A 19,634-nucleotide genomic window follows, 5' to 3' on the forward strand; every position below is an offset into this window, starting at 1 on the left:
AAAGTGGTCCATTAGTCTACGTAATACATTGTGCCCAAAATTGTTATTCTCTCTGGATCTTTCATCTAGGGGATATTTCCAATGAAGTCCTGGGTCAGCAAAGCCATTTTGTCTACTTGCCCTTTCTCGTGACAGACAGGGGAGGTGTCAGCATCAGCACTGATTTGGCGCTAATCTTCCACCTCTGGGAATAACAGTACGCACTGCGCACTCTCATCCATTATCTCAACGCACGGGTTTGGGATATATTCATTTTTGTTAATGTTTTAGATAAATCAGACATGTCCAATATTCCAATATTGCTGCAATATATTGATGTAATATAAATTAAGAGATTTTATTGTAATCGCCCCTGAAATATCCCTATTTAATCCTTCAATCCCTTGGGCTACAGCAAGCAATAATAAGATCTCATTGTATTGTTGTATCTGCTCTCTCCTCGGGTCTGTTATTCCCCCTTTTCATTTGATCATAGGGAAATAGAAATGAAATTAATTTCCCATGCAGGGACAGAGCCAGAGTATTACGACATGCCAGGAACTGGGGATCAACGACGACAAAATCCTATTGTTTCCTTTGTCCATCTTCATTTCAGGGTTCAACAGGTGCTGGTGCCGTCATCTGTGGAGAGGTGTGGGAATTAGAAGCAACAGCATCGAGATAGACTAATTTCACTCTTCTAAACACAATTCTAGTTAATTGTTTCTTATGGCTATGCAGCTCAGAGTGACACAATGAAAAACATTTGAGACTGTGCAGGGCTTGCCAAAGGCAAGGTTGATAGGAATCCAGGAAGCTCACAGGGGCGCTCCAGTGATATAAATCCCATGTGTGGATGTGGCTGCATTCAACACTGTATTCTGACTTTTTTTAAATTATGTATATATCTATATTGATAAATGATCTTTTTGAGATATAAAATGTAATATGGCCCATATCAGAGGATTTGTGTTGATTGTGTAATGACTTATTTGGTGTAACGCTTTTGTGCGTCTGTTCTGAGTGAAGCCTAATTTGAAACATGGAAGCACCTCAATAAATAACTAATCACCTTTTCAGAACGAACCACCATACTAATTGTAACTAACTAAATAACAAATGCATTAACTACAACATCACAGTAACTAAAATGCAAAGTCAATGTCATACTTACATGCTGACCAGACCGGACGCATTGCGTGCGCCAGCGTCGCAAAATAAATGTAGAAATCCACTTATTGCCAATGAGCATCTGGACGCCAAGGGCTTAAATAGAACTCATTTCTATTTCTGACGCAGATCACGCTGAAAGTCCTGCCTTTCCCATCTCCTCATTGGTTTATAGAAGCAGGTACCCACATGCCATCTCCTCATTGGTTATACCCACGTGGGTGATTGAAAGACAAACTTTGTTGCTGGTTGTCTTGGTAATACAATGAAAGTTCAGATGCGATCACCATATAAGTTCAAAGATGAAAAAGACTGGAAGGAGGACAGATGATTAGAAACGATTCGGTTGGCCGTTTTATGTGTGGATTAATTGTCGGAGTAGAGGTCCTTGTGCATTTCAGGTAAAATAACAACCCAATGTTTATATCTCAGGACAAATTAGCTAGCAACAGCAAGCTAGCTAAATAGGACAAATTAACGTTAGCTAGCAAGTGCAAGCTAGCTAGCTAAATTTCCATACATGTTTAATGCTTTCGACCTGTCCCCAAATTAATGTCATTGGTTCAGAGTTTGTTTTGATATTTTAACCTGCGTATCTTGATCGCGTTTGGTGTGTGGGGCACGATAGGGGATGATGGCGCACGCGCGCAGCCGGTTTGGGTTCCGTGTTAGGCTACTACACTCCCCAGCTGCAAAATGTGATGCTATTGCTACTATTGCCATGATAACAAGACCATTGAAATTTTTGTGATTTAAAAAAAAATAATTTGTCGAATACTTTATACACAAAACATAATTCCAGATTTCTATACCAAAATTACCAATATTTTTGATTGAATTTAGTAATCTTGTTAAGACATTGTCCCTAGTGAATAACAATAAGAACAACATCTTCCTGAATCATAATTATATTTTTTCTGAGTGAATAGAATTGCACTAGAATTGTTATATTTTTTTAATATCATTTTTTATTTTAATGTTATATATATATATATATTGTATGTATTTAGTATTTTCTTGTTTATACCTGTGTTTTGTTTTGTTAGACATGTTTGAGGTAGGGATGTAAGATGTTGATAATTTTGCATAATTACTTTTTTTAATGAAGAAAAAAGAACAAAAATTATATTCAGTAAAGCCTCCTCCTTTTATTTTATTTATTTATTTAACCTTTATTTAACCAGGTAAACTAGTTGAGAGCAAGTTCTCATTTACAACTGCGACCTGGCCAAGATAAAGCATAGCAGTGTGAACAGACAGCAACACAGAGTTACTCATGGAGTAAACAATAAACAAGTCAATAACACAGTAGAAAAATAAAAAAAAGAGTCTATATACATTGTGTGCAAAAGGCATGAGGAGGTAGGACAAATAATTACAATTTAGCAGATTAACACTGGAGTGATAAATGATCAGATGGTCATGTGCAGGTAGAGATACTGGTGTGCAAAAGAGCAGAAAAGTAAATAAATAAAAACAGTATGGGGATGAGGTAGGTAAATTGGATGGGCTATTTATCAATGGATTATGTACAGCTGCAGCGATCGGTTAGCTGCTCAGTTAGCAGATGTTTAAAGTTGGTGAGGGAGATAAAAGTCTCCAACTTCAACGATTTTTGCAATTCGTTCCAGTCACAGGCAGCAGAGAACTGTAAGGAAAGGCGGCCAAATAAGGTGTTGGTTTATTAACCCTTCACAGAAGTGGTTAACCAACAACGCAGTTAAGAAATTAGAGTTAAGAAAATATTTACTATACTAAAGTAAATCTAAAGTAAAAAATAAAAAAGTAACACAATAAAATAACAATAATGAGGCTAAATACAGGGGGTACCAGTACCGAGTCAATGTGCGGGGGTACAGGTTAGTTGACAAACTACTGCAGCCTTGTGTTATTAAATGAGAGCTGTAATAAGAAAAGAGCCGTGTGGGGTTGGATAGCTAAACAAAAACGTATACATCAGATTCACACAGTGCATATATCCAGTTAATCCAACTCAATATTGAAGGCACCTAAAATGGAACAGTGGCATTGACATTTCAGAGGAAGTAGGTCTACAATATAAAGGGATAAACATGCTTTGGCATTTTCAAAATCCCCTTCTGCCAAACGCCTAATTTCTTATCTCTAACTGAGAAGGTAAGTGTGCATTGAATAATCCCAATGCTAATAGAAAATAGAACAACCAGCAACAGCTAACCAGAGCTCAAGCACTCTGACATACTATTTTAATAGTACCTGTGGTATTGTGAGGTGAGACTGGCTCAAGACATGTAGATAACCACATGGGAAAAGCCTCCCCTCTGCACAGTGCATTAGAAATGGCTGTTGGCACAGTGAAGCAGAAGATCATTCTAAACAGCTCAGGAACAGTGGTGAGAAAGAGCCAGTCCACAGGCTCTTATAGGAAGGATAAAGGAGCTTAGTGGGTGGCCTCCAATAGAGGACTACACACAACTCCTAGATAAATCACTGATGCCTGACCTCACCCTGACAGCAGAGATGAGCTGATGAATGAGGGATATTCCAGCAATAAGGCCCAAGGTGGTGTGGTATATTTAAGCAAAAAGGTTCACTGAGTGGCACATGAAGTCAGACATAACAACAGTTTATATCTACACCATGCAAAACAACAGTGATACTTTACTGTAGATGATAGCACATGTGTAGTAAGTACTGTATAGTTGCCAACTATATAGGGCAAGAGTTGTGCCGATGCCAATGGAGAGGAAATTCAAAGACTCAAAATGTACTCATTATCTGCAAGGAGTTCCACAAGTCTCTGCTTCAAACCAAAATGGTTGCAGGAACTTTAATGACATGCATGCTCATGAATATTCTAAAATAGTTCTAGCAGCAGCAGAGAGCTTTGATTTAGAGAGCTCTTCTGATAGAGAAACACTGTGCTGGAAATATGAATATGAATCCCACTCCTTATCTCCATAATGTTTTCCATTTGAAGAATTTGCAAGTAAATTTCCTTGTTTTGCTAATGCAGGTAGAATTTGTAGTCTATCTAGCAGAAGCAGAAGACGGGTTCTTAAGGGAAATCACGTGACTACCTAGAAATGGAAGATTAGAAATGTTCAGAGTAAAACTGTTTAGGATGACGTTTCATATTCACAGGTAAAATATCATGCACGCAGAGCCTTAAAACAGTGAGTCTGACAGAGAACTGGAAGTTGAAGTCTAGCAAACTTATCATCAATTGTTGAATTGAAGGCAGGTTTCTCCTGCACAGAACTCTCAGTGAAGCCTGGGGCCTCTTCAGCCACCCTCTTACCCAATTCAAGGAAGGACACTGAACACAGACACACACACACACACACACACGCTTATAATATCTGCCACTGCTATGCATTATAATCAGGCTGCTAACATTTGCCGCTTTAATAAGCAAACTTTACCCCACTTATGCCATAACAAGACTAATCCTAATGTGTATTGACTATGCAAGGGTCTGTGGGTATGTGTGTGTGTTTGTCTCTGTGTCTCCGTGTCTCTAGTGTCTCTCTCTCCTTGCCGGCAGATTTGTTTATAAAAAAAAATGTATTTATTTTACCCTTATTTTACCAGGTAAGTTGACCTGAGAACACATTGTCCTTTGCAGCAACAACCTGGGGAATAGTTACAGAGAAGAGGAGGAGGATAAATGAGACAACACTGATCAGGTCGGATATTTCTCACATTTCTTTCAATACTGAAATGGACTGTTGAGGGCCACCGTACAGCAGCCACTCTCTGGTAAAAGCATGAGATCTATTGAATGTGATGGTGATTTTTTCCTAAATTCATGCTACTTTTCAACCAGAAGTTGAAACAACCAAGACATTCAATCAAGGCAGAGACTTTCTCAAAGGCTTTCTAAATCAGTCCCTTCCAGGAATCTCAAGTGTTCCAAAGACATTGTGCGGTGAAGAAATCAGCTGCCGCTTCTCATTCCACATGGGTAAATATGAGAGGAGCGATTCCACCTCATCTGAAAGGACTGGGTACCCCCCTCCCCCCCAGCAGATTATAGAGGAGGGGGACAAGAGAGGAAACAGAGTGGAGGAGTGAAAGAAAGGAAGCCCCGTTGGCCGGGGTTTGTTTCTGTTGTTCCTCCCGCCCTGGTATTTCCACCCCAACGAGATCACTGTTACCCTGCCTCAGCCACAGCCACCTGCAGGGGGACCTGTGTTCCCAGCTGAGTCCCAGTAGAATCACAGCTAGGCTAAGGCTAAGTTAGCATCACTATTGTTTGCTACCGCCGCACTCCTTAGACCTGAATCACCCCAGATCTAGAAACACCTTGGTAGAAGAATCACAGCTAGCACAGGTCTATAGGCCTTATTAGATGCCCACGCCGCTCACTCAGAGCTTGTGGAACCAAGAAGGAATCGGTCACTCTGTGTTTCCTATAAAAAGGAACGGGAAGTAGTAGTGACTCATTCACTCCTCCTAATCAATACATCTGCCCATGCATGGCTGTGTTTGTACTCTCTTGCACTTTCAAATCCCTATTCCAAGCTGTGCTAGCTAGACTTTCAGTCCTTCTGTGTGTCTCTCTTGTCGGGATGATAACATATGTCTCAGGGCTGGATCAGCGGCTGTGTAATTACAGGAAACACTTTCTGGGTGATTGTCGGAAACTCTTGCTAACTGGTCTTGGTGGGTGATTGCAGGAAACACTTGCCAACTACCAGGACTTGCTGGGCCTAATATAACACCTGTCCCTTAGTGTTGGCTGACTGACCAACCACACAGAACGAGAGAACCCACATTAGGGCAGCAAGCTGTGTTTATGCTGCTTTCCTGTCATTGGTGTCACAATATCTTTTGAGAATGTTCATCTAAAAAACATATTAATCTGAGCTGACTTTGAGTCATACTGAGCCAATCTGAAATGCTACAGGAAATGAACTACTATCACCCACTAATATCCTCTTGGGTAATGCTTCAATGCAATTTGGTTCCAAAAGCTTTCTACACATCATAGAAGAGGACCACTCTGATGATAAGATAGCAGGATTGATAGAGACAGATTGTGACTCAATGTTTGTTATCCTCAGTGACATCATCAGTGTTTGTTGTCCTCTGCTGTTGCTACACAGGTAATACAGTAAGAAGTCATGGGAAGGGGAAGACTTTTAAAGCCCCCTCATTTCCTGTCTTTTAGACCAGCTGCATCCCTGTGTAGCTGACGCGTCCTTACTCTGTACCCCTGAGCTGTCTCATGTCACCTGAATCCTCAGTTCCAGGGCCACATGTGGGAGGAAAGCTCATCTCAATCACTCACGAATGGAATCACACTGTAGGTAGGAAATGACCCATTCAACAGTTAAAATCAAGAAACCTTTGAGCATTTTGCAGCACTAAAATTTTGATTAGTTTGTAACGGTCAATGAGACATTCTTGACAGAGGGTCAGAAAAAGCTTTGTCATGTTGCAACATGGCATGTTGTTGTGCTAGTACCCACTGATGTCACTCAGTCACCAACAACGGACAGCATCTTTGTGTTCACAGGCCTCCTCATTCCAATAGGCCATCCACTCCTCTCCTGTAGCCCGGGAAACTACTCAAAACAAACAGAGACCGTGCTGCATGTTGCCAACCCTATCTCCCTGCTCACTTCCTTTTCTCCTGACTGAACCACATGGTTGAGCCACACAGTTCGGTGAAACAGCTTGCAGTGCTGATTATGCATTGTCACAAGGTTTCATCAAAATAGGAATGAATCCACTGGAAACCAGATAAGACAGCAGATATGCCACAGTTCACATAATGGAACACAATTATAGAGTATTGATTAAACAAAACAGTAAGTGGAATATGTCTTTTTTCTTCTTATCTACTCTACAGTTCAAATCTTTATGGTGACTTGTCAAGCAGTAAGAGAAGATCATTTCATGTTTGTCTAATGCAGTGCCCCTGACATTGCACCAGAATAATGATCTGACCTGTGTGAAACTAATGTCCATCTCTCCATATTTACAGACTGTTATAACTCACAATGCTATCTGTGGGTCGTCGTTGTACACACGCACACGCATGCGCACACACGCACACGTGCACGTGCACGCACACGCACACACACACACACACACACACTCAGAGGGGTTTATAAACCCTGCATATTTACTCTAAGGTCATAAAAATGACAGTCCAAATGGACAGAGGAATACTTAAAAGGATTGCTCAAGACTACATTAGATGTTTTCTCAGAAGCAGTATGGGAAGTTAAGGGGTGCTCAAGGTCACGGAAGAAATATGTCATTGCTGGGCAAAACCCAAACCGCCTCACTACAGCTTCTGAGAGCTCTGACCTTGACTATAATGATCTACAGTAAGAGAAACATTCTAAACAAACCTTGATTAGGATATAGTAAGGATATACTATATCAGCAGGCGGCAGGGTAGCCTAGTGGTTAGAGCATTGAACTAGTAACCGAAAGGTTGCAAGTTTGAATCCCCGAGCTGAAAAGGTACAAATCTGTCGTTCTGCCCCTGAACAGGCACTGTTCCAAGGCCGTCATTGAAATTAAGAATTTGTTCTTTAAGTGACTTGCCTGGTTAAATAAAGGTCAAATATATAGTGCTGTGTGCAAGTATTTTTCCAACATTAAAACGCAAAAAAAGTTATTTTGGTTGAGAATGGGTGTCCAGGCACTTTGCTAGAATTTGTTAATGACTTGAAGCCTTACGGTAGATTCAGATGGCCAAAAAAAAGAGTCACTGATAGATTTTACTACACGGATAGATGTAAATATAATTATTTCTGTGTCCTGTATTTCTGTGCCCTGTGTCCTGCGAGGACTGAAGAAGCTAAAGTCCCATGTTTTCTTGGCACCAAATAAAATTATGATGACCTTCAGAATTGAAGATCACCAAAGAAGACAGGATATAGTGTAACCTCAAAGGACCTAAAAGTCGTCTTGGTCAAACGTTACGTATAGGAAAGCACAGATGTCCTGTCGGACACCTTTGTGTTTTCATTCACACACCAAATACTGTTTATACACTCTGTTACACCATATCGTAATGCTGTTTATATGAAGTAACTTGTAATGCTGTTTATATGAAGTAACTTGTAATCCTGTTTATAGGAAGTAACTTGTAATCCTGTTTATAGGAAGTAACTTGTAATCTTGTTTATAGGAAGTAACTTGTAATCCTGTTTATAGGAAGTAACTTGTAATCCTGTTTGTAGGAAGTAACTTGTAATCCTGTTTATAGGAAGTAACTTGTAATCCTGTTTGTAGGAAGTAACTTGTAATCCTGTTTATAGGAAGTAACTTGTAATCCTGTTTATAGGAAGTAATTTGTAATCCTGTTTATAGGAAGTAACTTGTAATCCTGTTTATAGGAAGTAACTTGTAATCCTGTTTATAGGAAGTAACTTGTAATCCTGTTTATAGGAAGTAACTTGTAATCCTGTTTATAGGAAGTAACTTGTAATCCTGTTTATATGAAGTAACTTGTAATTCTGTTTATAGGAAGTAACGCTTTTTGACTTAAATTCAATTGTCCGACTTTTTGTTTCTGTGTTGCGAGAACTTTTCTATTTAGTTATCTTTACTTTTACCTAAGTATGACAATTGACTACTTTTTCCACCACTGTAATCTTCTCCCAGATCAGTAAGACAACAGTAACTGTACCTACACTTAGAAAATATGAGAACACTCAGAAAAAAGCCTATATTGTCACAATTCATAATTTCAAAGTATTTTCTGATCAATGTACGCAGACAGCAGACAGACAAACATTACTGTGCCTATGCCTAATTGGCTAATTGATGGACATTGAGTCAGCAGTACTGCAGATGATGAATGGGAATTGAATTTGCAGACTGGTTGAGGGAAGAATGTTTATACACAAGACCAATCAAATGTCAAGGTTAGAGGATCCACTCTCACTCTTGATGTCAATATCTTGAGAAGCAATTAAATGCTAGTTTGGCATTTAGTAAAGAGAGGAGATTCATCATAATTCATAGGCTACTTGGCAGAATGGCATGGCACGTCAGCAGAACAGAGCATTTGTGAATAAGATCTTGCTAGCTTAAACTCTTGTTTTGAGTAAAGATAATCAATTGGTGTATTTTGGAACCAGCCTAGGAAATGCTTGTATGTCCTGATATTTAAAATTATGAAGGCAATCGCACATCTGAGCTATCTTTGTTGCAGGTGATTGGCAAAAGCTGAATAAGATGAGAAAAATAAGAAAGCCTCACACCGCTCTTTCTACTATTAGTGCTCTTGCTACTTTCAGTGTTCTTGCTACTTTCAGTGCTCTTGCTACTATCAGTGCTCTTGCTACTATCACCGCACTAACTAGTATCACCGCTCTTGCTACTATCACTGCTATTGCTGGTATCACTGCTCTTGATACTATCACTGCTCTTGCTACTATCAGTGCTCTTGCTTCTTTCAGTGCTCTTGCTACTATCACTGTTCTTGCTACTATCACTGCTCTTGCTACCATCAGTGCTCTTGCTACTATCACCGCTCTTGCTACTATCAGTGCTCTTGCTACTATCACCACTCTTGCTACTATCAGTGCTCTTGCTACTATCAGTGCTCTTGCTACTATCACTGCTCTTGCTTGTGTCACCGCTCTTGCTACTATCACTGCTCTTGCTACTATCACCATTCTTGCTACTATCAGTGTTCTTGCTACTATCAGTACTCTTGCTACTATCACTGCTCTTGCTAGTATCACCGCTCTTGCTAGTATCAGTGCTCTTGCTAGTATCACCGCTCTTGCTACTATCAGTGCTCTTGCTACTATCAGTGCTCTTGCTACTATCACCGCTCTTGCTAGTATCAGTGCTCTTGCTAGTATCACCGCTCTTGCTACTATCAGTGCTCTTGCTACTATCAGTGCTCTTGCCACTATTAGTGCTCTTGCTACTATCACTGCTCTTGCTACTATCACCGCTCTTGCTAGTATCAGTGCTCTTGCTAGTATCACCGCTCTTGCTACTATCAGTGCTCTTGCTACTATCAGTGCTCTTGCCACTATTAGTGCTCTTGCTACTATCACTGCTCTTGCTACTATCACCGCTCTTGCTACTATCAGTGCTCTTGCTAGTATCACCGCTCTTGCTACTATCAGTGCTCTTGCTACTATCACCGCTCTTGCTATTATCAGTGCTCTTGCTACTATCAGTGCTCTTGCCACTATTAGTGCTCTTGCTACTATCATCGCTCTTGCTACTATCATCGCTCTTGCTACTATCAGTGCTCTTGCTACTATCAGTGCTCTTGCTACTATCAGTGCTCTTGCTACTATCAGTGCTCTTGCTACTATCAGTGCTCTTGCTACTATCAGTGCTCTTGCTACTATCAGTGCTCTTGCTACTATCACTGCTCTTGCTTGTGTCACCGCTCTTGCTACTATCACTGCTCTTGCTACTATCAGTGCTCTTGCTACTTTCAGTGCTCTTGCTACTATCACTGCTCTTGCTACTATCACTGCTCTTGCTACTATCACTGCTCTTGCTGCTATCGGTGCTCTTGTTACTATCAGGGCTCTTGCTACTATCACTGCTCTTGCTGCTAGCAGTGCTCTTGTTACTATCAGTGCTCTTGCAACTATCACTGCTCTTGCTGCTATCAGTGCTCTTGTTACTATCAGTGCTCTTGCTACTATCACTGCTCTTGCTACTATCACTGCTCTTGCTGCTAGCAGTGCTCTTGTTACTATCAGTGCTCTTGTTACTATCAGTGCTCTTGCTACTATCCGTACTCTTGCTACTATCACTGCTCTTTATTTCGCTTCATGAGTAAAGCATAATAAAGAACAGTGATACTAGCAAGAGCAGTGTAATGGTTTCCTATTTTTTTCTCACGTCCCGATATAAAACAAAAAAATGTGTGTATGCACTCTGACTTGTCTCTCCAGAAGATCTCATCTCATTATATCGTTCAAATTTTTTTTTTGCCTTTTTTGTTTAGTTTGGCTGTTGGCACATTTGTATTCAGCATGAGTCAAAATACCTCTAATTAGTAAAACCACATACCCCACTGTCAACCCTGAATGACTCATATTATGAATCTGTCACAAAGACTCAAAGGAGTGAAGATCTGAGTTTGTTTTGCTTGTAAAGATGTGTGATTGTTTTGCTCAGAAGGGACCATAGTTAGGATTCACGTCATTTATACACTAAAATTCAACTGTCACCCTGTCACTAGAGTTCCCGATGTCACTGCACTGTATGTGGACCAGCCAGGTCACCTATGATAAGTCAGTATTCGATGTCCATCCGTGTCTGGGAACGTCGAGAGAGGACATTGAAACCGGACATTAGGGGCAACCGTGAGCTCTGTTACCTTGAAGTAGGTTTCAGCTTTGTGGACAGAGATGGAGAATGGGCGTAAGCATCTACTTTTTGTGCAGCAGGTTGTATGTTTGAATCCAGCGTTAGAAAGTTGTTTTTGAGAATTTTGTTTTAAGCCTATCCCAATCCGTAACCCTTACCTTAACCATTTGGATTTAATACCTCTCCTTATGTTTTGGGGAGCATTCAGACAGGACTGGAACATTTACTTTCCATCAGCATGAGGAGATTTGATCTTGTTAAGGTTACTCGGCTGGTCTGTGACTCAAGGCCAGAACATTCTCCACATACTGCCTGAGAGAGGAAATAGAGGTGGGTTTGGACTGATCGAGTGATATAGTGTCTCATTGGAGTTTTGGAAGGCAGACTTGCTCTGAGAACAAACTGAGGTTAACCTATTTTCATTAACTGCCAGAGGGCACCTTTTATTTGGAGGAGTCACAATTGCAGACATCAGGTTAGAGAATCAGGTCAAATGAGGTCATTATAATTGAGATAATTCTACATTTGGATTAGCAGGAAGCTATTTCACTCATCACAAGATTTTGCCTGCACTCCTCATTAGAAATAAACAGCACACTGAGACCTGCTGCTGTTCTGGGACCAGATCTAGTCAGAAACTAAGCCTCTCTCTTTCTCTCTCTCCCCTTCTCCCACTTTCCAATCATATACTTTTATTTTCCTACAGTCTGTTATATCATCACTCTCAGGAGTGTGAGAAATTAGAAACTATTTGACTGCTATGAAAACTATCCCTCAGCTTTTTACCAAAACACAGGCACTGTGACCGCTTTCTTGATTCCAGCTTTAAATCATTTGGAATAAAACGTTATAATAACTTTGTCAAGATTATCTTCTTGACAAAAGCTGCAACCACAGCCAACAATGAAATGGCTATAGTAGCTCCACATAAGAATACAGTATATTTAGAACAAACGAGGGCACTCCGCCAAGAATGACCACATTGTTTGATTTTCTGGGCAGTGAGGTAACTGAATGACTCAAACCAATAAAAGAGTTAAACTTCCGATGTTGACACAGTTGTTGCAGTAGAAGCATTGGGATTGTGCCGTGGCCTACAAGGAAATTAGGAAATACATTTTTAGCGAAACCGTCCATGTCATTGACCAGTCTCAGGAGAAAGGCTATGGAAAAACCATGGATAATTTTTTGAAAAAGTATGATTATTCCAATTTAGACAGCTGGCTTGTAGGACAAGGTGGTGTATTTTCATAATATACACCAAAACCAAATATCCAACTGAAAGTCTTCACAGCAGAAACCACCTGACAAGGGAGACAGAATGCACTGTGGTCTGGGGGCTCCCCTGCTAGTAGTCTCTAGTATCCCATTCAAACAGACCACTGAACCAGGCTGACATGACATCACACCTCTGGTTCAATGCCAGTTGCACCTTTGGCGAGCGTTCACAAAGCACAGTTGTTTTCTCAGACCAGGCCTGTTCTCAGGTTCCATGGCATCTCCAGCGTGTCTCCCCCCCGCAAAGCTGTCATCAAGGCAAAGGGTGGCTACTTTTAAGAATCTCAAATATAAAATATATTTACATTTGTAAAAACAAATAAATTGGTTACCATATGATTCCATATGTGTTATTTCATAGTTTTGATGTCTTCACTATTATTGTACAATGTAGAAAATAGTAAAAATAAAGAAATACCCTTGAATGAGTAGGTTTGTCCAAACTTTTGACAGGTACATAAGTGGTGAAATAGCTAAATAATGTCCTTGTGTGGCTCCAGATATACACTGAGTGTACAAAACATTAGGAACACCATCCTAATATTGAGTTGCACCCCCCACCATTTTGCCCCCAGAATAGCCTCAATTCTTTGGGGCATGGAATCTACAATGTGTCGAAAGCTTTCCATAGGGATGTTGGCCCATGTTGACTCCAATGCTTCCCACAGTTGTGTCAAGTTGGCTGGAAGTCCTTTGGGTGGAGGACCATTCTTGATACACACAAGAAACTGTTGAGTGTGAAAAACCCAAAAATGTTGCAATTATTGACACAAACCAGTGCACCTGCCAGGCAACTACTACAATACCCCATTCAAAGGCACTTAAATATTTTGTCTTGCCCATTCACCCTCTGAATGGCACACATACACAATACATGCCTCAATTGACTCAAGTCTTAAAAATCCTTCCTTGTTATTTTTACATTTGTACCCTCTTTTTTCTCCACAATTTTGTGATATAGAATCGGTAGTTACAGTCTTGTCCCATCGCTGCAACTCCTGTACGGACTCGGGAGAGGCGAAGGTCAAGAGCCATGCGTCCTCTGAAACACAACCCACCATGCCGCACTGCTTCTTGACACAATATTCACTTCACCACCAATGTGTCAGAGAAAACACTGTACAACTGGCGACCGTGTCAATGTGCATGCGCCCGGCCCGCCAGGGGAGTTGCTAGAGCGACTCTAAGGCACTGCATCACAGTGCTTGAGGCATCACTATAGACCCAGGTTCAATCCCAGGTTGTGTCGCAGCCGGCCGCGACAGGGAGACCCATGAGGCGGTGCATAATTGGCCCAGCGTCATCCGGGTTATGGGAGGACAAGGACACTGTGATACAGTGCCTTATTTGTTTAAACTAAACTTAAAAAGTAAATATCAAACATTTAAAATAGCTACTACCAAAAAAACATGCTAGAACTCACAACAGCTGTCTTGCAGTGTTGAATGAGCATTTGAAACATGTTGTTGGATTTTGCTAACTGCTTTAATTGTGGTGGACTCTCTTTATTTCAAGTTTCACAATTGTCTTTCAGATGCAGGAAGGCTTGTCCTTTAACCGTTACCATAGAGCAGTAGCGTGTATTCATGGAGCCAAGGGATGCCAGGCTTTCCCCAAGAAATTCACCAAGAAATTAAGAAAAAAACATACAAAATAATGAATCTTTGGTCTCTCTGTGTTTCATAAATTAATTTCAGTTCGCAAGAGGCTGAACGTATCTCACTGGAGAAAGCATCGGAGCGAACGAAACAGCACTCCACTTTTTTGTCTGATCTATCTGATGCTGTCTGGTCAAAAATAGTATGACATTGTTTCCGCCCATAGCATTGAATGCAAGGGAAGCGAGCGAGCATTTGGCCTCCATTGAAAAAAAACTAAAATAATAATAATAGCCAATCAGCGTTTAGCTAAACTGAGTGAGCTCAGCTGTGAAAGGTCCTGGCTCACCACAAAAAAATGTCAAGGGAAGCTAGTTTGGATTTGGCTTTAGACCAATCACATTAGAAGCCAAATGTCATTGACTGAAAAAAACTTGAATTGCTGCATCTAGTTGTGTCGTTGTCCTCCTGGCTGGCTAGCTAGCTAAAATCGTCCCTTTCCTAAATTAGCCAGGGATGGAGATAGGGATTTGGACTTGTGGTTTTACTTAATTTTCCATACTGGCCAATAACTATAATGGCAATTCTGATCCAAGCCTAAATTCATACACTGTGCCCCTGGCCTGGGAGGATGGAAATTCAATGTGTAACTAGATGTAGTATGCTAATGTTAATTAGCAGGCCTGGCATATCGTTGACCATGCAAGCCATCACACTGCACTATCCCATCTGGACCAGAGGAATTCCTATGTAAGAATGCTGTTCATTGACTACAGCTCAGCATTCAACACCATAGTACCCTCCAAGCTCATCATTAAGCTTGAGGCCCTGGGTCTCAACCCCGCCCTGTGCAACTGGGTCCTGGACTTTCTGACGGGCTGCCCGCCGGTAGGAAACAACATCACCATTTCACTGATCCTCAGCACTGGGGCCCCACAAGGGTGCGTACTCAGCCCCCTCCTGTACTCCCTGTTAGTCCATGACTGCGTGGCCATGCATGCCTCCAACTCAATCATCACGTTTGAAGATGACACAACAGTAGTGGGCTTGATTACCAACAATGACGAGACAGCCTACAGGGAGGAGGGGAGTGCACTCGGAGCATGGTGTCAGGAAAACAACCTCTCACTATAAGTCAACAAAACAAAGGAGATAATCGTGGACTTCAGGAAACAGCAGATGGAGCACCCCATATCCACATCAATGGGACAGTAGTGGAGAAGGTGGAAAGTTTTAAGTTCCTAGGCTTCCACATCAGGGACAAACTGAAATGGTCCACCCACACATGCAGTGGGGTGAATAAGGCGCAATAGCGCCTCTTCATACTGAAAAGGCTGAAGAAATTTGGCTTGTCACCTAAAACCCTCACAAACTTTTACAGATGCACAATTGAGAGCATCCGGTCGGGCTGTATCACTGCCTGGTACGGCAACTGCACCACCCTATACAACAAGGCTCTCCAGAGGGTGGTGTGGTCTGCACAACGCATCACTGGGGGCAAACTACCTTCCCTCCAGGACACCTACAGCACCCAATGTCACAGGAAGGCCAAAAAGATCATCAAGGACACCGTTACCCCGTTGTTCACCCCGTTACCATCCAGAAGGCGAGGTCAGTACAGGTGTATCAAAGCTGGGACCGAGAGACTGAAAAGCAGCTTCTATCTCAAGGCCATCAGACTGTTAAACAGCCATCACTAACACAGAGGCTGCTGCCTACATATAGACTCAAATCATTGGCTACTTTAATAAATGTATCACTAGTCACTTTAAATAATGCCACACTAATAATGTTTACATATCTTACATTACTCATATTTATATACTGTATTTTATACCATCTATTGCACCTTGCCTATGCCGCTTGGCTATCACTCATCCATATATTTATATGTACATATTCTTACCCCATCCCTTTAGATTTGTGTGTATTAGGTAGTTGTTGTGGAATTGTTTGATTACTTGTTAGATATTACTGCACTGTCGGAACTAGAAGCACAAGCATTTTGCTACACTCGCATTAACATCTGCTAACCATGTGTATGTGACCAATAAAAGTTTATTTGATTTGAAAGGAAGTGAGACTAGCGAGCAAGCATTTTAGCCAGGTAGCCCAGGACAACAAAAACTAAAAGTGTGTACTGTATGACAGAGTCATAGACCGTTTAGGCAACATGGATGCCATTGGCGTTTCTCTACAAGTAGTGTGAGTCAACATGTTTCTTCTACTTGCACAAACGCACAGACACCAAACATACCACACACATAAATCAGTACCAGCTCGTGTTTTCTTTGAGACTTGCGGTAACTCTCTGCAGTTCTAAATTAAAAGTTGTTTAGTTGTCAGAAAATGACAGAAACATTAACTTGATTGACCATGTAACCTTTTGTTTTGTGGACTTCAGACAGAGGTTGCTCTCCGGTTTGGTAATGAAACAAAGGTGTGGTTGAATTTCTTCTGCCACTGTGCCACTCGGCCTCAGAGACAATTGTCTCGGCCTCAGACTTATTTGGGGCTACAGGTAGCCTAGTGGTTAGAGCATTGGACCAGTAACTGAAAGGTTGCAAGATCAAATCCCCAAGCTGACAAGGTAAAAATCTGTTGTTCTGCCCCTGAACAAGGCAGTTAACCCACTGTTCCTAGGCAGTCATTGAAAATAAGAATTTGTTCTTAACTGACTTGCCTAGTTAAATAAAATATACCACAGTGGCAAGGAATATGAACTTACAGGTTATAGAGCAAACAATGCAGTTATCACAACACAGGTTGTAATTTTACTTTTTTTCCTGGCTTGGCTTCCCAGGTGATTTTACCCACACACAGCTACTGCTATAGAGAACACTGGGGGCTTTCAGCATGGTCAGTGCTATCCGAGATCCTTGGGATGTCCCTACCCTAAACCCCAACCCTAACATTATGTTTAGGATTGGGATTTAGGGTAGGGACATCCCAAGGATCTTACCCTAACCCCAGAAGAAAGAAATGCATAAGGCAATGAATCAATCAACATACATCTATATAGTACAACAAACATGTAGTCCAAATTTCACGGTTGTTACTGTAACACAACCATGCTTTTAAATCCATGCTAGTTTCAGGAACGTATAGGGAGGGAGGAGAGTGTGTCTAGTCACGTACTCATCACAAAAGGCTCTGTGTTCCACGATTTCATCAACATCCAGCTGTCTGGACCAATGACAGGTGGAGCTAAATACAGGGATCCTTGTAAAAATACAACCTCTAATCAGTTTAACAGTCAACATCTAATTCCCTTTACTCATCTGAGGAGAGTGCAGTCATTATCTTACATAAGTAGAGGTAGGGTTACTTTCCTGTGTCTGCTGCTACAATGAGGGGGCAGCAGGTAGCCTAGCGATTAAGAGCGTTGGACGATTCAATTCCCCAACCCGGCAATGTGGAAAAATGTGAGGTTCTACACTTGAGCAAGGCAGTTGGCCCCCAACAACAACTGCTCCCTGGACGCCGATTAAGGCAGCCCACTGCACCTTTCTGATTCACAGGTTGGGTTAAATGTGGAAGACACATTTCAGTTGAATGCATTGTGTTGTGCAACTGACATAGGTCTCCTCTTTCCTTCCCAATGTTTCCTGGTTAAATGCTCTGCAGTGATTTGCTCATGTTGCCAAAGGGAATGTTAGAAGGGTAAGGAATCACCGACAACTAGGCTACACCAGACACAAAGATTAAATACTGGTACTGGACTGATTAACAATATGGTCACATTTATGTTACATTTCAAAAATATGAAAGTAAATTGGTAGGTAATATATGCTATTTACCAGATGCTTTTATCTAAAGCAATTTACAGCTACGTATTCATACATTTTACATACGGGTGGTCCTAGGAATCAAACCCACAATTCTGGTGTTGCAAGGGCAATGCTTTACCAAATGAGCTACAGACGACCAACACACAACAAATGTAGAGGCTACACTCATAAAGGTGTTAATACACATTTCATGAAGGTGTAATAAATGCTGTAATGAATGTGTACCCCAGTAAAGTAAAGTGTTATCCTGAAAGGCACACTGTCTAAAATATAGGTCAATGGAATGTTTATTGTTTTGATGAAGTCTGTACGGTTGTAAATGAACCCTATCAAACCTGATAAAGGGACTTTATCCGTATTGCCTAACTGATTAAAATGTAAAGGTAAATTCCGATTGAGGCAACATATGCAGAGTTTGCAGTCCGTAAACACAGGAACATTGCTTTTAAATTTCAATCAAGCTATAAAGCAGATCTTCCAAGATAGGTTGGGGATACGGACTGAATCGAAACGCAAGTTGAGATAGTTTTTCTCTCTAAGAGCTCCTCCTTCTGGTCAACACAGTTTCATTCAACATTGGCTGAAAGAACAGTTGATGGTGGCTTCATTTTAAATAATTGTAATGACTTAAAGTAAGTAAAGAGACTATCCAAGATGTATTTTCTCATCATAACACAGACATGTTGCAATCTCTCAAAAACTACACTGAACAAAAATATATACGCAACATGTAAAGTGTTGGTCCCATGTTTCATGAGCTGAAATAAGAAATCCCAGAAATGTTCCATACACACAAAAAGCTTATTTCTCTCACATTTTGTGCATAAATGTTTACATCCCCGTTAGTGAGGATTTCTCCTTTGCCAAGATAATCCTTCCACCTGACGGGTCGGGCATATTAAGAAGCTGATTAAACAGTATGATCACTACACAGATGCACCTTGTGCTGGGGACAATAAAAGGCCACTCTAAAATGTGCAGTTTTGTAACGAAACACAATGCCACAGATGTCTCAAGTTTTGAGGGAGCATGCAATTGCCATGCTGACTGTAGGAATGTCCACCAGAGCTGTTGCCAGAGAACTGAATGTTAATGTCTCTAGCATAAGCCGCCTCCAATGTATTTTAGAGAATTTGGCAGTACGTCCAACTGGCCTCATGCCTCGCGTGGGCGAGCGGTTTGATGATGGCAACGTTGTGAACAGAGTGCCCCAGGGTGGTGAAGGGGTTATGGTAGGGGCAGGCATAAGCAATGGACACTAAACACAATGGCATTTTATCGAAATGAAATGCACATAGATACCATTACGACATCCAGAGGCCCATTGTCGTGCCATTCATCTGCCGCCATCACCTCATGTTTCAGCATGATAATGCACGGCCCCATGTCACAAAGATCTGTACACAATTCCTGGAAGCTACAAATGGGCTGCATACTCACCAGACATGTCACCCAATGAGCATGTTTGGGATCCTCTGGATTGACTTTCCAGTTCCTGCCAATGTCCATCAACTTC

The 19,634-nt window shown here is 41.2% G+C and overlaps 1 pseudogene; it reads right to left on the minus strand.

The window, feature by feature from the left end:
* Positions 1 to 598: 598 nt before the first annotated feature.
* On the minus strand, positions 599 to 19,392 carry LOC139408062 (dentin sialophosphoprotein-like; annotated as a pseudogene).
* Positions 19,393 to 19,634: the final 242 nt, after the last annotated feature.

The sequence above is a fragment of the Oncorhynchus clarkii genome, chromosome 4, assembly GCF_045791955.1.
Source record: "Oncorhynchus clarkii lewisi isolate Uvic-CL-2024 chromosome 4, UVic_Ocla_1.0, whole genome shotgun sequence".
Lineage (NCBI taxonomy): Eukaryota > Metazoa > Chordata > Actinopteri > Salmoniformes > Salmonidae > Oncorhynchus > Oncorhynchus clarkii.